The following is a 17964-nucleotide window of genomic DNA, read 5'->3' as shown; positions in this document are numbered from 1 at the left end:
TTATGAATTTAAAGGAAGTGAGACAAATCCCCAAAGATTAAATCTGTTTATAAATCATGGTCTTACTGGTTCCCTTGCCCTCATGCCCATCTGCTTACAAGGTAGAGAAAGCACCCAACTCACATATAGTGACACAATTTCACATCAATACAATTGAATCCATATGATTCAGATAATTGAAACTGTAATGCCTCTCTTCGTGAGTGGGGTGTTTATAAGGCAGATTTTCAGGGAGGGACCAATTCCATCACAGGACAGAGAGCTTAAATATAAACACACAAAACATCCAAATATAAATGTAGGTAGGACAGCAATATTTAGTGTTTCCTTGAGTAAAGGCACATATAAACCACCATTTGAATATGCAATAATACAGTAAGCTAGTCTGGAATGTCAGCATTGCAAATATTCATGTTCCGGCAACACTCACAATTTCATGCAATAACTTTCTTAATAGGTAAAACTTTCAAATATAGAATACATAAATATAAATCACCCTGTTCCATTCTGTACAATCTTTTTTTTTCAGGATATTAGCTAACAGCCAAAGCAATTAAATTTATAAGCAATAAGAAGACCACAGGCAATCTGCTTATAGTATAGCTTTACCTTGTAGTAAAGACATTGTGTCACACCCATTTTTACTAGGACAAGATCTCTTGCATTTTGCTCTGTTTCCTACGAGTCATTACTATGGAAGCACAGGCTGATACTATGAATTCAGGCTGATTATATCAAGGTGGAAGAAATCAGAAGCAGCAGTTGCGAATTGGTAGAAACTGACCTGACTGGTGTATTACTGTTATCCCCAGGAAAAGCAAGTGGGGATATGACCACATACCTTGTATAAATGATTTCTATTTAATGTTTCAGAATTGATTCACTCTGAAAGTCAATCCATTAAAATTAATTGTTTTTTGTTTGTTTGTTTGTTTTGTTTTGTTTTGTTTGTTTTTCTCTCAAAAGATGCACAACAGTTCCCATGTAAACTCTGTCCTTAAAATGTGTCAGTATAGGAGATATTCCCTATTTTTAGTGAGAAGACAGTTGCAGAATTTATGAACTTCCTGAGTACAACTGTTGTGAAGACATAGAAAAACAATTCATTTTCATATAATTGTGGCCTTTGGTTTACACTTAAATATACTTTAATGGCTTGTTACATTTATTCCTACTCTTCTTTCATTTTCTAAAACCGTAAATGCTGATTTCCAACATGTAGTCTGAGAACTAATCTCAGTATTTCAATGACCAGCTTCACAGTAGTAATGACTCTTAATGTTATTTCTTTTCATTTTCATCTTCTTGTCAAAGTTGTTCACTGAAAATAAGGTGTGCAAAACAAATTTAAGGTCAAGGGGGGAAGTACTTTAGATCTCTCTGGTAGAAACCTCTGCTACCTGAAAGCTGGAGAAGAAATAGGAGTTGTTTTCATAGGTTGATGCAACCTAGGGGAATTAGATGAAGTGACACACACGTAAAACAAAAATATATGGAGAAAGAAGAGCACTATGGTTCTCTGCAATTGCAGAAGATAATAGAAAAAAGAAGTGAAGTGGTAGGGTGGAGTCAGAAGAAAAACATATGTATGGAGGAATAAAAATGAATTTTTTTCCATCTCATGAAATGGAAAGTGGGGCCCATTTACTACTACATAACTTTGCTTCCACTTGATCTCTGTTACCCACAGTAACAAGGATGGCTGGGGACCTGAGCAGGCTTGACATAGAAGGCAAGAGGAGAGGCTGGTGCTGCTGTAGGGCTTCATCTCTAGTGGGGCTTACCATAAAGGCAGCAAAAATAGTCACTGTCGATGAAAAATGGTAGAAAGCTGATGATGCTGTGAGGATACGAGAGGAGTGCTGTGAGCACTCCCCACTCCCTTTTTGTCCCCAACTGGACAAAAAGTCAAATGTTAAAGAGATCCAAAGGAGCAGTAATATTAGAGATGGTAGAGGAGGAAACATTTAAATTATTCTTGATCACCTAAAATCTCTGATAATTTATAGTAGGAGTAGCACTACTCCTCTTCCCCTTCCACCCCCCTTCCCCCCTCGCCCCCCAAACCCTTTCTGCCCCAGGGCTGGAGCCCTTACACCAAAGATTTTAGCATGGTAAGAGTCATCCTATAATAAGTCTGAATTGGCTGTAGCAACTCCAGCTTCACAGTGATGTGCCAGAGTGGAGAATCAGCCCTTGAGATAAGAAACCTTCATGGTAAGAAGGAGGCTGGGAAAATGAAGAGCAATTTCCAGCATTCTTGTAAAGTGTGGCACAAACAACTTCTACCAGAATGTATTCCACGTAGTTGAGTGACTCTATACACAAGGCACCTCTGTGTCACTCAGTCATATATCGATGTTGGTACAAGATACCTTAAGATTCACTTTCCAACTAGATGTCAGCTGCCTCAATTGAGCCTGATAATCACAGTGACCAAGTACTACATGAGCTTTCAAGATCCAGTTTAGATATCTTTGTAAATTACAACTGCTTGCTGATTTGATCATTAAGCTGATAACATAATTGAGAAACTTAGCACCATCACTATGACTAGTTCCACTGGTGTGCCAAGTATGGCAAGCAGCAGCCACGAGCTTCTCAGTGATATAATACTGTAGCAAAGTATTCTCTGCCACAGTAAATAATTCCAGTACAATACAAAGGTGGACAGTATTTTGGATGACTATTGAAGTAAATTTAAAGTTGTTTAAAGTTGGTGGGGAGTGTCACACTTTACACAGTGTTGTTATGAAAAGAGCTGTTTGCTATCACCACTCATGAAACTGTCTGAAGCAGCAGAAACATGACATCATTTCTATGTAACAGTCCCAAGCAAAGGGAACTGGACTTGTGCATGCCAGCCACACTGCCACTTCTTTACAAGAAGGCTGTCCCAAAATACTGGCAATGGCAGCAAGGTGCAGGAGTAAACTGTACGGACTGAAATAGCAAGGACAAAAGAAAACAAACAAACAAACAAACAAAAAACAACAACAACAACGAAAAAAAAATTAAATACAGAACTCTCTTCAGTAACATTTAGCCATCTAAATCTGATCTTAGCTTTTGCAGGCAATATCTCTTTTAGTTCAACATTTTATCTCAACCTGCTTAAGTCTTCAGAGGCTGCACTGACAAGCAAAAAGTCTAATTACTGTGTTTAGTTTGCTCTTTTTAGCATGCTCTGCAGGTCTTGTCATCATTTCACTGTGAAAAGATGGTGATTTTTTTTTTTCCTTTTAGCAAGTTCTTCCTACTATTCTTGTTAAAGTAATACTGCATCAGAGACTCCTTTGATTGTTTGGCTATGTTAAAATTGTCACTAATGCTGTTCTGCTTTGAAACTTCTTCCTGTAGGTTTACTTTTATACATCTGTTGGGAAACTTTATTTACTTTTCTGTTTGTTTACTATCACACACAAGAAAAGCATACATAAATCAAATGCTTTGTCCCTCAGGCTTCACTTGTCTCGTCTTTCTTTATGCTGTATCAAAAATTTCAGTAAAACATGTTAAGTAATAATCCTATGAAGACATGAAAGTGGAAAGCAACACACTAGCAAATCTCTGGGGGCTGGATATACAAATAATATTTTTGAAAAAGGGAGGAATTCTCATTGTAGTTAATTTTCTTCCTTCTTTATTTCTTTTGCCAACTTGAAGTTTAAATAGTTTTTATTTACAGAAATCATATATGTCTGAAACAAAATCTTTTGCATGACAGTGAAGATGGATAACATTTGCTAGGAATATAAAAGCATCAGATGTATCTCACATGCCCTTGTTTTTAATCTGATTTCAGTAGTCATCTCTTCTTGTCATTACAAAAGAGATATCTTGACAAGCACTGACACTAGCACTAGCAGCATACAAAGATCATCATGAGATAAATACCCTGCTACAAAAAAAGGAAAAAGATACCTAATTATATACTACTGCAGGTTGCACATCAGTGGGGTACTGAATTGCAGTATGCAAAATATTTGGATATTCATGGAGAAAAGTATGATAAAGAATATTGTGGAGTGATGGAAGAAAAAAAAAATAAACTTTTAATGATATGAAGCAAGAAAGATGGGAAATAAGAAGCACTGATTTTTTTTTTTTATTTTTTTTTCTGTGAAATCAAAAAAACAAAGGCCTATTCACATTATCAGGCATTAACCAGTCTAGTGCAATAGCAAAAAAGATGAGGTGAAAATTTTTTTACAACAGCAAAATGTCTTCTAATTTAATGGATCCTTTCAATCCATTCAACTTATACCTGACTCACTTTTATCCAGTCTCTCTACTTACATTTATTATTTTTTTTTCATGCACGTACACACTTTTTCCCCATCCCAAGTGTTTTTGCCTGTAATGCAACGTGGCTTTTCTGTTCTCATTGATTCCTCTGCCTTCTTCATGTTTCCTGCCTGTACAGTCTCAAGCCAATTCAGTTTCATCTTTCACGTAGATCTGTGACAATGACAGCATATGACCCCAAAATTACAAAGCAGATATGACAATAGTGACATTGCTGTTGTCACTTGGGATAACAGTAATAAACTTTGCAGAATCACTGCAGATATAATAGGCTGTTTTCTGTGATATTAAATGCATACACAGACTTGATTACCTCATTCCTCTTTGTCTTCATGGTATGAAATTAAGAACTGATGCAAATGAATTAAAGTCTACACGGAAAGTTAAGGGAATAATACCTTCTTTTCAGCTCAGCCATGCCTTTGATCAAGACATTTATATTTGCCTTGTAAAAGCTTATTACAAGCCTCCACATCTACTGTTTCACTTCTAAGTCCATACATTTTGAGAAAAGGACTAGCATACCATACCAAAAAGTTGTCCTACCTGGTAATACATTACAATGTATATTTAAACAAATCAAACTCCATGAGAAGCTTTTAATGGTGACCAAAGCACTAAGTAATCAGCATCTATGACCAAAAAGTTTTTGCAGATTTCCACTCAACTATTTTCAGAGTTTTCATTGCTTCATGAATACTCCTTTTTATTTTTATTCTTATAGGAGGCAGGTGAATTTTTTTGTTTGTTTGTTTCTTGTTAAGCCAGTATGGAAATTTGCAGACAAGAGAAAGCCCAAGTCCTCTCTTCTCCCTTTGGCACTGTTGTTTCTGTATTTGATTTTTTTGGTGTTTGTTCTTGGAGCACTTGGTTGGTCATACAGTTGTCACCAACAATACAGTGTGAGCAAGAAGTGTCAAATTCTCAGGAAGACTTAGGTGCATGTGTAGACATTTTTAATGGCTGAAAACTGTTTTGAACGCAGTCAGCTTCAAAGATGCACTTACTATTCAGTAGCTGCTTTCATATGAACACAGTTTTAAGCAAAGGAGTTCATTCCTTATTTTGATGTAGGATCAGTCTTGCTTTTTTGCCCAAGCCTTATCCTTTGTCACATAGTAAAGCTGACAGTATGACAAAGAAGACTTTAGTTCTAACAAACTTTGTCTGTCCCCCATTCTGACTTCCCAGAAAATATCCAGCAAATGTCACTGACACTTATTTAAAAGTGGAAGAGATCAAACATATATAGGATATTTTAAAATAATAAGCCATTATAGAAAAAAAAAAAAAAAAAAAAAAAAAAAAAAAGAAGTAATATTTACAGCATTACGAAAGAACAGAGGTTCAGTTGGGGTGACCCAGTACTGCTTGAAAACACTGTTACCCTGTGAGCTAGGAGACCTGGCCTCAAGGGAAGAGGCAAGGAAGCATGCTTCTGTGAACCCTTTCACTCTCAGCCTCTCAGAAATAGAAAATTAAATATTAGAGACTGACAGATAGCAATAGTGAGAATGCTCCCCAGCTCTCACCCTCTTCTTCCTTACCCCACTCTCCCAGCTCAGATCCAGAAGATGAAGAACTTGCCCAATGCGTGCTCTTTGCACACCAGCTGCTGTGGCTGCAGCATTTGGCTTTGGCTGTAGCACTCCCACTAGTTCAGACAGAATGCAGCACCCAGCAGAGCTAGGACTCTCTGAAAAGGTCCTTCCTTTAGAAAGGAGACACGAAATCCAGGAGGCAGGTAGTGCTGTCAACCGTAAGAGTAGCATGGCATGTCTCCTTGCTGAGGCTGCGTGCTCAACCTGTCTTCTCAGGAGACCAGCAATAAGAGGATGTTTTTTAAAAGTTTGATGGTGTTTTAAACTGTTTATGTTCACCACAGTTATAAAATGGAAAAAGAACTTGCATCACATAATTTGTGTCTAGATAACTGTAAATTCAATGAAATGCAGTGCATATATCAAAAGCTTTGATGGCAGGCCTCTCTCACATTCACCAATGAAACTGGAGAAGAAAAAAGGCTCGAAATATCAATGATAAACTGCAAGGAGAATTTTCTTTCTCAGCACACAGTACAGTGATGATTATGTACATGAAAGGCATTAATCCTTAATTCACCCCATCAATGGAAACCAGTGGTTAGCGTTGTGAACATTTCCTTTACTCTGTTCTAGGTTGTTTCTATCTGTGCAGGCAGAGAGTACAAAGGTAGGTGGTTTTAACGGAAGGAAAACATATCGTCTGTAATGTTACCCGCAATCTTAAGAGTTGGCTTCACACAGGAAGGTTGATGTAAGGTGCTAATGGATCTGCGCTACTGCCCTTAAAGGGGAGTGGAGGACATTGCAGCTGCTGACATCTTTGTGTCTAGCTGGTGGGTTGATTTCTCAGGCCCCATTTTTCTACACTCTTTGTTATTTGAAAGTAGAATAAAAATATTGGCTTCTCTGACATTAACAGAGAAGCAGTGGCACCAAGACTTTGTAAACATGTTTGGTTTTGTTTGTTTGTTTTTGGTCTGTTTATTGTCTTTTGTTTTGTTTTTCAGTTGACTGAAGTGCTCTTATGGCTTCAAAATGGCACCTTCAGGTTGATGACTGCACTCCATGAAATAATATAGAGAGTATAGATTTTCATGTCAAGCCAGGCACTGCTGTTCTACATCACATCAACAATCAGCAAAATAAGTCCTGGTACAGCAAGTTATCCTGCACAGAATAAAAATGCATTCAACATGGCAGGATCTTATAGGAGAAGGAATGTTTTTTATTGAGCAAACTGCTATAGGTGGAAAAGTGATCATGTTTTGAAGCACACAAGCCATTCTGCTGTGATGAAAGCAGGTGTTTCTCATATTCATAGGCCAACATCACAGCTACATACAACATAATAGAATGTAGGAATGCACTCAGGAAGGATATGTTCCCATTAAATAGTAGGAAAAAAAAAAATCATTGAAGTTCTGTTGGAGGAAAAAAAAAAAGTGCAAAATAAGCTTAAGATTGTTTTAAGATTATCTTTGCAATCAGAGAAGTCTCAAACTTAAGTCTGTGAAATGAAAATCGGTGACCAGCTTAAAAAGAGGCAATATGTAAGTGAGATTAACCATTAAATTATTGGTTGCTGAGAGGAGCAGTCTACAGATCAAATATTTTAATTTACTGGAATTTTATTTTACAAACAGGCAGAGAGACAGAGACAGAGGTGAGTTGCTACTGGCCCTAGTTAGCTCCAATTCCCCAAGAAAATTGCCCAGAGTCCTAAGTACTGAAAGCCACTTGGCAGTAGCAATCAATATGATGCAGTGGTTCTTTGATTGCTAGACAAAAGTTCAACGATTAAACTTTAATGCAGAATCTCAGAGCAAATGTTCTAGAAATTTTGATCATGTTAAAAAGGATTAACTAGAAAAACTGTATTAAATTTAAACAGCTCAAGGATTTAGAAGTAGGTTGGAATGTATCTAAGTCAATTTTATTAAAACTACACTCACAGGCAACTCATTTACTAGTAAGGGTTTTTGTGGGGGGACAATGTTTTAAGAGCCACAATTTAATTACTAAGCCACAATACAAGCTAAGTGTTTTTTGCTATTCTCTACTGTTACTCATAATGCATGTAGAACATGAATTCATTTGGCAACAATATCAATTCCTGAAAAGGCTCAGATTCCCAGTTGCTTTCAAATTTGTTTAGTGGAGAATTTATTGCATTACCTATGCTATGCATTAATACTGTATTTGTACATCTGTGTCTACCATCTTTTGTTCCTTGTACTTCAGTGGGGTCTCAATTATTTTAATGTACATCCCTAACTTTTAATAAATCAAGAAGAATTATATACTACCACTAAATCCAGAACAAAGTAATTTAACTTGGCAGTTTCATCACCCATACTGCACATTTCAGCTCTACTTACTTCACATTTGTTTCCCCTGAAACTCCCTCATAAGGAGTATGACAATTTCAAGGAAGCAATAAAGTCATCTGAATAATCTTACCAATAGTAAAAATTAGAATTTCAGTCTGTGATGGTATATATTTCATAAATCATTATAATGCTCAATAGTCTCATTTGATTATATTATAAAGTAATTACACTTAATTTTTTTCCTCTTTCTTACCTTCCTAACATGCTGTTGATATCCATTCATGACAAGAATATATAATGCCAGAAATGATGGCTGTTGTAACTGATATGATCCCCATACAAAATCAAATACATCTTCCTGCAGACTCAGGCTGAAGACTCCATTTGGACCTGAGCAAATGTTTCTACCGGACTTTGATAGTAACTACTTATAATATACATATCCAAATGCAGAGTTTAGACCCAGTGTCAGTAACTGTGCTCTTTTTACTATCAAGATCCTAGAAACATATCTTTCCTTTATCGTCAGCTAATCTTAAAGCACTGGATCCCTTTAGGATTTTTTTTCCTGTGGCTTTTGTCACTTAATGTGAAATTTTCCAATTTGCTTGTGTCTGCCTTGGACTAATTTTTGGGTTGCATTGCAGTCTTTGGAATGAGAGGGTGGGAATTTCCAGAAAAAAATAGTTTAACTGTTTCTAGAGTCACTGTAAGGGTTTCCTTCTGTTGGACTGAGAAACTCCAACTTTCATTTGTTCTGCAGAAGAAGTTTAGAAAAGTGGCAGTGGCAGCATAGTATAGAGTGGGCCAAGAGAGACAGTCACCATTGTGTCATTAATATTTCCATGTTGTTCCCATGAAAAAAAAAAAAAAAGACTCATAGACAGCCAAGTTTTAATATCCAAAAATCTTGGTTTGTATATGCTCAGTAGAGAGGGAGTAGAAGGGAAATAGAAGGGAACAGAAGGAAACGGAAGGAACAGAGGTGGGCAAGGAAAAGCAGAGATTGGAAGCTCCTGCAAAAATAATAAGAGTGAAAAAACCAAGAGAGAAATCATGAAAATATTTACTGAGTGAAATGCTCAGATGGAGGCATAAATGAGATTGTGTTTTATGACCAAAACCTCTTTGTCCTTGGCTCACAAAATGATGAAGTTCTCTGCACAAGTATTGGCCCTAAAAAAAAACACATTGCACAACACCTTATAAAAAAGCAAGCTGACTTGCCTAAGCATGAGGGCTATCACCTCTGTTGTGCTTGAGTACCTAATGACTATCCTCAGCATGCCTGGGGAATCCCCATGCCTACCAATATCTCTCTGAAGCATGAGCCCATCTTTACATCAGATACAGAAGGGCTGGGAGCTCCTAAAAGGGTTCATGAGGCCAGCCCAAATGCTTCTCTTTCTGGTCTGTGGACTTCCATCCAGTGAGGTCTCATCAGGAACTAACACATCTTACCTTTGATGAACATTTTCAAAAAGGTGTGACTCACCTGTGCCTTGGAAAGAGATACTGGAAGGTTTTCCCAGATTCTACAAGCAATGCAAGCACTCACACCTATGGAAACAAAAATCATGATGCAGGGACCAACCTTGTCAGTTTGACAACAGTGGAGAACTCGCTGCCTGGGAGAATGGAACAGCTCCTGTCAATAGCTGACCACCTTCTCTCTAAGCTGTTAGTGGCACCATAAATCAAGCCTCTGAAAAAGGCAGACAACAATGCCCTGTGTTTATTACTTCATTTCCCACAGTATACCAGAAGACATCCTAGAATGTTCTCATGTGCACAGACTTGTGTCCGTGCACTTCTCCCTAAGAGACTTGTTGAAGATAGAGATGCAGCCATATGAGATCAAATGGCAAAGATGATTACTGTTAGGGACAAAGTTCTGCCGTAACACCCATCCTTGAAGTCAAAATTGGTAGTCTATTGGAAAGATGCACAGTGTACATTCATTATTGTATGGGCTTGAATTGTACAATCACATCTCAATATATTCCATCAGTTTTCAATATGATTTTTTTGTTGTTTTGTTTTGATTATATAAATTATTAAGATTATACTAAAACCGGTTCCCCCATAAATCAAATAAAATGTTTTCTCTATTCTCTTTTGAACTAGAGAACATTGCTAATTTATGCCACTTCTTTTCCCTAGTATGCTAATTTCCCCAAAAGCTAATTCCTTGTAAAATCCATAAAAATATAGTACTTTAAGGTTGTTGGAGAGGAGCTCTTCATTCGTATTATTACAGTTATACACTTTACAATCTTTACAACATTATAGCTGTCAAACAAACTCACATAGAACAAAATGGATCTGAAAGCTCCTAAATCATAGAATCATAGAATCATAAAGTTTGGAAAAGACCTTCAAGATCATCTGGTCCAACCATCACCCTACTACCAATGTCAGCCACTAAACCATGTCCCTAAACACCAGGTCCAACCTTTCTTTGAACAGCCCCAGGGACAGTGATGCCACCACTTCCCTGGGCAACCTGTTCTAATGCCTGACTACTCTTTCTAAGAAGAAATGTCTCCTAATTTCTAACCTAAACCTCTCCGGCAGTAGTTTAAAACATGTTTTAAGGGAATTATCAGTGATTTTGCTTGTAGAAAATAGCATTGAAAGCATGCAAGGAAAAATAAAGTAAAATGGCATCATTTCATGTGATTTATATGCACAATATACATATTTGCAATTCTTTAAATTAATACACAGGAGGTCTGAATCCCCATGCACTGGAATGATCTACAACAATCTATGGCTGTTTTTAACATCATAGCACTAAATTTCTATTTGGCTTTCAATCCCAAAGTTGACTCGGTGTCATAACTTTGATAACTCTTATCCATAGCTTTGCTGTCCTTTTTGATAGAATGTTAGTGTTTTATCACTACTTCCCTGTAGCAAACAATCACATGTTGAAAAAGATACATAAATGTCATTATCAGGGGCCACTAACATAGAACCTCTTTCAATTTTGTATACAAAGCCATTTTGATACCCTGTTCTGACTGATGTAGTAATGTTTTACTGTACAATTTCATTCACTGATGTTGCCAAAGGACGATATTCTGCCACTATACTAATACATTTCTTTGGAAATAACCTTCTACTTTCAATGGGACTTGATGCTGTGTAAGATGCCATTCAGCATGAATAAAGGCATCAAAATACGGCTGAGTTATTATCCACATAACTTAAACCTCAGTAAAGCAATGAGATACACAGATTAATGGCTAACACCTGGGATGACATTCCTATCTTAACCCATGCTGTCTGACCGAAGGTTAGTAATAACATGTGCATGGCTTGTCATCAGACTGAAATACAGTCACAATAGTATGAAATTTCAGAATAAATATCTGCCTTCACTCTCTTTTATTCCCCTTGTGGTTTCAAGTCAGTTCCTTAAAATATTGTTTAATATGATTTTAGAGATTTAATAACAATATATTGACCAAGAGAGGACAAATGTCAGTTCTTTCTTCAGTTTGTTCTCAGTGGTATAGGTTTGTTTGAAAATGTTTTTTCTATTCAGTCTTACATTAAAAAACATCTTCTCAATTAACTCTGAAGCCATCAAACATCTTTCTTTGGTTAATGGGAGGTCCTTCTTTAATAATTGCTAATACAAGTTCTTTGAAGCATTTTGAAATACCTTGAATATAAAAGGCATTACATCAAGCTGGATTCTATTTTTATGCTGTTATGCATCATCTTTCACACCAACTAATAGCAACAAACTAACTTACATATGGAGAACATGAAAAACGTTTGAATAGTAAGGTATACTTATGTTATTACATAACTTTGAAACCTATACAGACATGAAATAAGAAAGAATGTTATTGATTGCATAAGTATGCCTGCACTACGCCATTCAACTCATAATATATTTCTGAATATTTTAATAGAAAAGAGAATGAAATTTGTCGTGATTCCTTTGGTACTTCAAAGTCTTTCACCATTGTCTTAACACAAAATTTTCCATGCTTGCACTGTTATTTAATATAAGACAAGCAAGTGTAGTAGATAGAAGGGTCATGTTCAGTAGCCTGGGTTTCCCATTGCATAGTCATATAGAATGTGTACAAAGAAAAGACAACCCAGTGCCAAATTTTGTACCCATGAATTAAGATTAAGTCCAAAATTGTCTCCTAGGAGAGCACCAGCAATGACTTCCACTTAAGAATAAGATTATAATAGTCCAAGAAGCCCAAAAGAAGCACATTTGAAATGATGTCTTTGACTCAGGGCTATAATCTATACAGGAGGATGATATATATCTGGTAATGTACTCCTGCATTTACAGAATCACAGAATTTCTAGGTTGGAAGAGACCTCAAGATCATCGAGTCCAACCTCTGACCTAACGCTAGCAGTCCCCACTAAACCATATCCCTAAGCTCTACATCTAAACGTCTTTTGAAGACTTCCAGGGATGGTGACTCCACCACTTCCCTGGGCAGCCTGTTCCAATGCCTGACAACCCTTTCAGTAAAGAAGTTCTTCCTAACATCTAACCTAAAACTCCCCTGGCGCAACTTAAGCCCATTCCCCCTCGTCCTGTCACCAGGCACATGGGAGAACAGACCAACCCCCACCTCGCTACAGCCTCCCTTGAGGTACCTATAGAGAGCGATAAGGTCGCCCCTGAGCCTCCTTTTCTCCAGGCTGAACAAGCCCAGCTCCCTCAGCCGCTCCTCGTAGGACTTGTTCTCCAGGCCCCTCACCAGCTTCGTCGCCCTTCTCTGCAACCGCTCAAGCACCTCGATGTCCTTCTTGTAGCGAGGGGCCCAAAACTGAACACAGTACTCGAGGTGCGGCCTCACCAGAGCCGAGTACAGGGGGACGATCACCTCCCTAGCCCTGCTGGTCACACTGTTCCTGATACAAGCCAGGATGCCATTGGCCTTCTTGACCACCTGAGCACACTGCTGGCTCATATTCAGCCGACTATCCACCATCACTCCCAGGTCCTTCTCTGCCTGGCAGCTCTCCAACCATTCCTCTCCCAGCCTGTAGCTCTGCTTGGGGTTATTGCACCCCAGGTGCAGGACCCGGCACTTGGCCTTGTTGAACTTCATGCAGTTGACCTCAGTCCATCGGTCCAGCCTATCCAGATCCTCCTGCAGAGCTTTCCTACCCTCAAGCAGATCGACACATGCACCTAACTTGGTGTCATCTGCAAACTTACTGAGGGTGCACTCGATGCCCTCGTCCAGATCATCGATGAAGATATTAAAGAGGACCGGCCCCAGCACTGAGCCCTGGGGGACGCCACTAGTGACCGGCCTCCAACTGGACTTGACTCCATTCACCACGACTCTTTGGGCCCGGCTCTCCAGCCAGTTTCTAACCCAACGAAGCGTGCGCCAGTCCAAGCCAAGAGCAGCCAGTTTCTTGAGGAGAATGCTGTGGGAGACGGTGTCAAAAGCCTTGCTGAAGTCAAGGTAGACCACATCCACAGCCTTTCCCTCGTCCACCCAGCGCGTCACTTTGTCATAGAAGGAGATCAGGTTCATCAAGCAGGACCTGCCTTTCATAAACCCATGCTGACTGGGCCTGATTGCCTGCTTGCCCTGCAAGTGCCGCGTGATGACTCTCAAGATAATCTGCTCCATGAGCTTCCCTGGCACTGAGGTCAAACTGACAGGCCTGTAGTTTCCCGGGTCTGCCCTCCGGCCCTTCTTGTAGATGGGTGTCACATTTGCTAGCCGCCAGTCGATTGGGACCTCCCCCGATAGCCAGGACTGCTGATAAATGATGGACAGTGGCTTGGCCAGCTCCTCTGCCAGTTCTCTCAGTATCCTTGGGTGGATCCCATCTGGCCCCATCGACTTGCGTACATCCAAGTGCCGTAGCAGGTCACCAACCAGTTCTTCATGGATAGTGAGGGCCACATCCTGCTCCCCATCCCCTTCCACCACCTCAGGGTACTGAGTATCCAGAGAACAACCGGTATTGCCGCTAAAGACTGAGGCAAAGAAGGCATTGAGCACCTCCACCTTTTCCTCATCTCTTGTAACTAAGTTTCCCCCCGCATCCAGTAAAGGATGGAGATTCTCCTTAGTCCTCCTTTTTGTGTTGATGTATTTATAGAAACGTTTTTTGTTATCTTTAACGGCAGTAGCCAGATTGAGCTCCAGATGAGCTTTGGCCTTCCTAATTTTGTCCCTGCACAGCCTCGCTACATCCTTAAAGTCCTCCCTAGTGGCCTGCCCACTTTTCCAAAGATTATAAACCCTCTTTTTTCTCCTAAGATCAAGCCACAATTCTCTGTTGAGCCGGGCCGGTCTTCTTCCCTGCCAGCTCGTCTTTGGGCACATGGGGACAGACAGCTCCTGCGCCATTAAGATTTCCCTCTTGAAGAGCGCCCAGCCTTCCTGGACCCCTCTGCCCTTCAGAACCGCCTCCCAAGGGACTCCACCAACTAGTGTCCTGAGCAGCTCAAAGTCAGCCCTCCGAAAGTCCAATACAGCGGTTTTACTGGTCCCCTTCCTGGCCTCGCCAAGAATAGTGAACTCCACCATTGCGTGGTCACTCTGCCCAAGACAGCTCCCGACAATCACATCCTCCACCAGTCCTTCTCTGTTTGTGAAGAGAAGGTCTAGCGGGGCACCACCCCTGGTAGGTTCACTAACCAGCTGCGTCAGGAAGCTATCTTCCACGCTCGCCAGAAACCTCCTAGACTGCTTTCTCAGGGCTGTGTTGTGCTTCCAGGATATGTCAGGGAAGTTGAAGTCCCCCACGAGTACAAGAGCTGACGATTTTGCAACTTCTGTCAGCTGCCTGTAGAATTCCTCATCCGTCTCCTCATCCTGGTTCGGCGGTCTATAGCAGACCCCGACCAGGACACTAGCCTTGTTGTCCCTGCCGATCCTAACCCAAAGGGACTCGACCTTGTCATTCCCAGCCTCGAGTTCTACAACCTCCAAAGACTCTCTAATATAGAGAGCCACACCACCACCCCTTCTGTGCTGCCTGTCCCTTCTATAGAGCTTATAGCCAGGCATTGCAGCACTCCAGTCATGAGACTGGTCCCACCACATCTCCGTGATGGCAAGCAAGTCGTAGCCTGCCTGCTGCACGATGGCTTCCAGCTCCTCCTGTTTGTTACCCATGCTGCATGCATTGGTGTAGATGCACTTCAGCTGGGCCATTGCCTTATCCTCCTGCCTTGCCATTGTTCCCCCTGGCACAGCCCCAACAATCCTAGCTTCAGCCCCATCCCCCTTCCTACCTAGTTTAAAGCCCTCTCAATGAGCCCTGCCAGCTCCTGGCCCAGGATCCTTTTTCCCCTAAAAGATAGGGACCCGTCTGCAGCCATCAGGCCAGGTGCTGAGTAAAGTGCCCCATGATCGAAAAACCCAAGATTTCTGCGTTGGCACCAGCCCCGGAGCCACGTGTTTAACAGGTGGCCTTTCCGTGTCCTCTCTGTACCCCTCCCTGCCACCGTAGGGATGGATGAAAACACCACCTGCACTCCTGCTCCATCCACTAACCGACCCAGCCCCCTAAAGTCTCTTTTGATAGCCTTCAGGCTTCTCTCTTCAATGTTGTCACTGCCCGCTTGGACTATCAAAAGAGGATAATAGTCAGAGGGGCGTACCAGGTTGGGAAGCTAGGTGCAAAGTGAGTGTTTCGGAGGATGACTGACATATCATCATTAACCTACAGTTTTGTAGCTGCCTAGAGAAGTTTACTTGAGATTAAATGTACAATTCTCGACCTTACTTAGCCAAAAGGAGTCTAAGTTCAAATCTTTGAGTTCACAGCTTTGACCTTCTTGTATGATGTCCTAAGCAGATATCTATCGAGTAGACAGAGGTAGAGAGAAAATTCCCTGGCACCATATTGCAAAAAGAAATGCAGGGGACCAACAGACAATAGAGGGAAATATGGAAAATTCTGATTATAATCAGTAATGAGGATGCTTATTTGGTAGCAAAGCAATATGTGTTTTAACTCACCAGTTTTGATAAAGGCAAGTTTTTCATTTCATAGATGAGAGCCTACATTATTAACTTGTTCAAAAATTAGAGAATGACATCATCTCCTCTGGTTGCAGTTTTGATGGAAGTGCCCATCACTGCTGTGATTATGAAGGCAATACACTGAATTTGACCAGCAGAACAGACTTCTCAGAGCATAGAAAATGGTCTTAAAGCATGAAATTGTTGTCATTAGCTCAGGCGTGATGGCTGTGCTACTGGTTATATACATTAGAAGAACCTGAACAACTTAGTATGGGTGCCAAGAGTATCTTATAGACTGAAATGGACATTAGGAGGTTTATGGATCAAGATTGCAAGTGTTCTTCTTACATTGTACTTTAGGGTGTCCAGCAGGGTTGGTGTCACAAAGAAAAATATGTTTTAAACAAATTATGAACAACCTCAGGGAGAAAAAATAAAATGAGCTTAAATTTGAGGAAAACCACATGTTGACACTTTTTGTCCTGCCATAACTTTATCTAAGGAGAATACCTCATGCAAATGCATTGAGTTGCTTCTTTCTTTATACTGGCTTTAACTGTGGAGTTTTGCAATCATGACCTGTAAGGTCAACCCTCTTCAAATATGTTGAAACACGTGCAGCGAACCAAATTATATTTTAACATATATGTGTATGTGTGCACTATACAATACATATACATGTATATGCGTGTATGCACACTGACAATTAAAACAGAAATACTGTAAGGAAATAGGTATATCTATTAAACAGATGTGCTGGCAGTAAAATTGCAAACCTCACAGATAAATAACTGTCCTCCCTAATTACAAAATATAAACAACTCCATAAAAATAAATAAAGAAAAAAAAAAAAAGAAAAAAAAGAAAAAGCTTATTCCTGCTAACCTATCTTTGGAATGAGATGCAAATGTAATTTCTGACTGTTTTTGATGTTGATGAAAAACAATGGAAAATGCTCTTCAAATGAACCTCATAGCAAAAACAAAACAAAACAAAACAGATTTCATCTGCATCTGGTGTGATCTATAATGACTGAGGTATATTGACAACTCAATACCTTTAATTTGGTGAGAAGTAACTCAAGGCAGTCCTCATTGACTTATCCTGTAATACGTTAGTCACAGAAGAGAATGTTTTGTGTATCTGTGATCAAGCCTGACCACTAATCCAATTAGATGGGATCGCTGATTTGTTAGTTTATATTTCAAGGATTTGAATTCTTTGTATTTTGTATTTTTTTTTTCTTTTTAATTGACTGACCAATTGAAATGATAGACTAATTCATATACTTAACGGGCAGAATCAGCTTCTGATGTGCAGAACATGATCACGAAGCTCTGAGGTCTTGTTTTAAAAGTCATTCTTTCACTGTTCCTTAAATGGCACCACATGAGGGAATGTGGAAGAAAATCATTATAAAGTTGCATATTAGCCAAGACACTTTCTGCCCCTCTCTTTGATTTAGCCATACACTGCCAAACAAATCAAAGATAACACTTGGGAGCTGCACATTGCTGTGATGGATCTCTGGAGAGGAAGAGAGGAAAATGAAGGTTGAAAAAAAGAGGATGAGAAACACAAGGAACCAAAAAAAGTTTCAGCAAGTGTTGGCTCTGCTGTCAGTCAAATGAAAGAGAAGGGGCAATTTGATCAATTGCAAGCTCAAAGCCAAGGATAGAAGTTATCTCCCTGACAGAAACAAACATATATCAATTTCGATTCACTCAGTTGTTCTGGTTTTATTGTTATTAAATAGACAACAGCTTTCTCCCTGCTCTGGTGATATGC

This window comes from Aythya ferina (assembly GCF_964211825.1).
Source record: "Aythya ferina genome assembly, chromosome: 1".
In the NCBI taxonomy this organism is placed as follows: domain Eukaryota; kingdom Metazoa; phylum Chordata; class Aves; order Anseriformes; family Anatidae; genus Aythya; species Aythya ferina.
Note: the sequence above shows the minus strand (reverse complement) of the source record.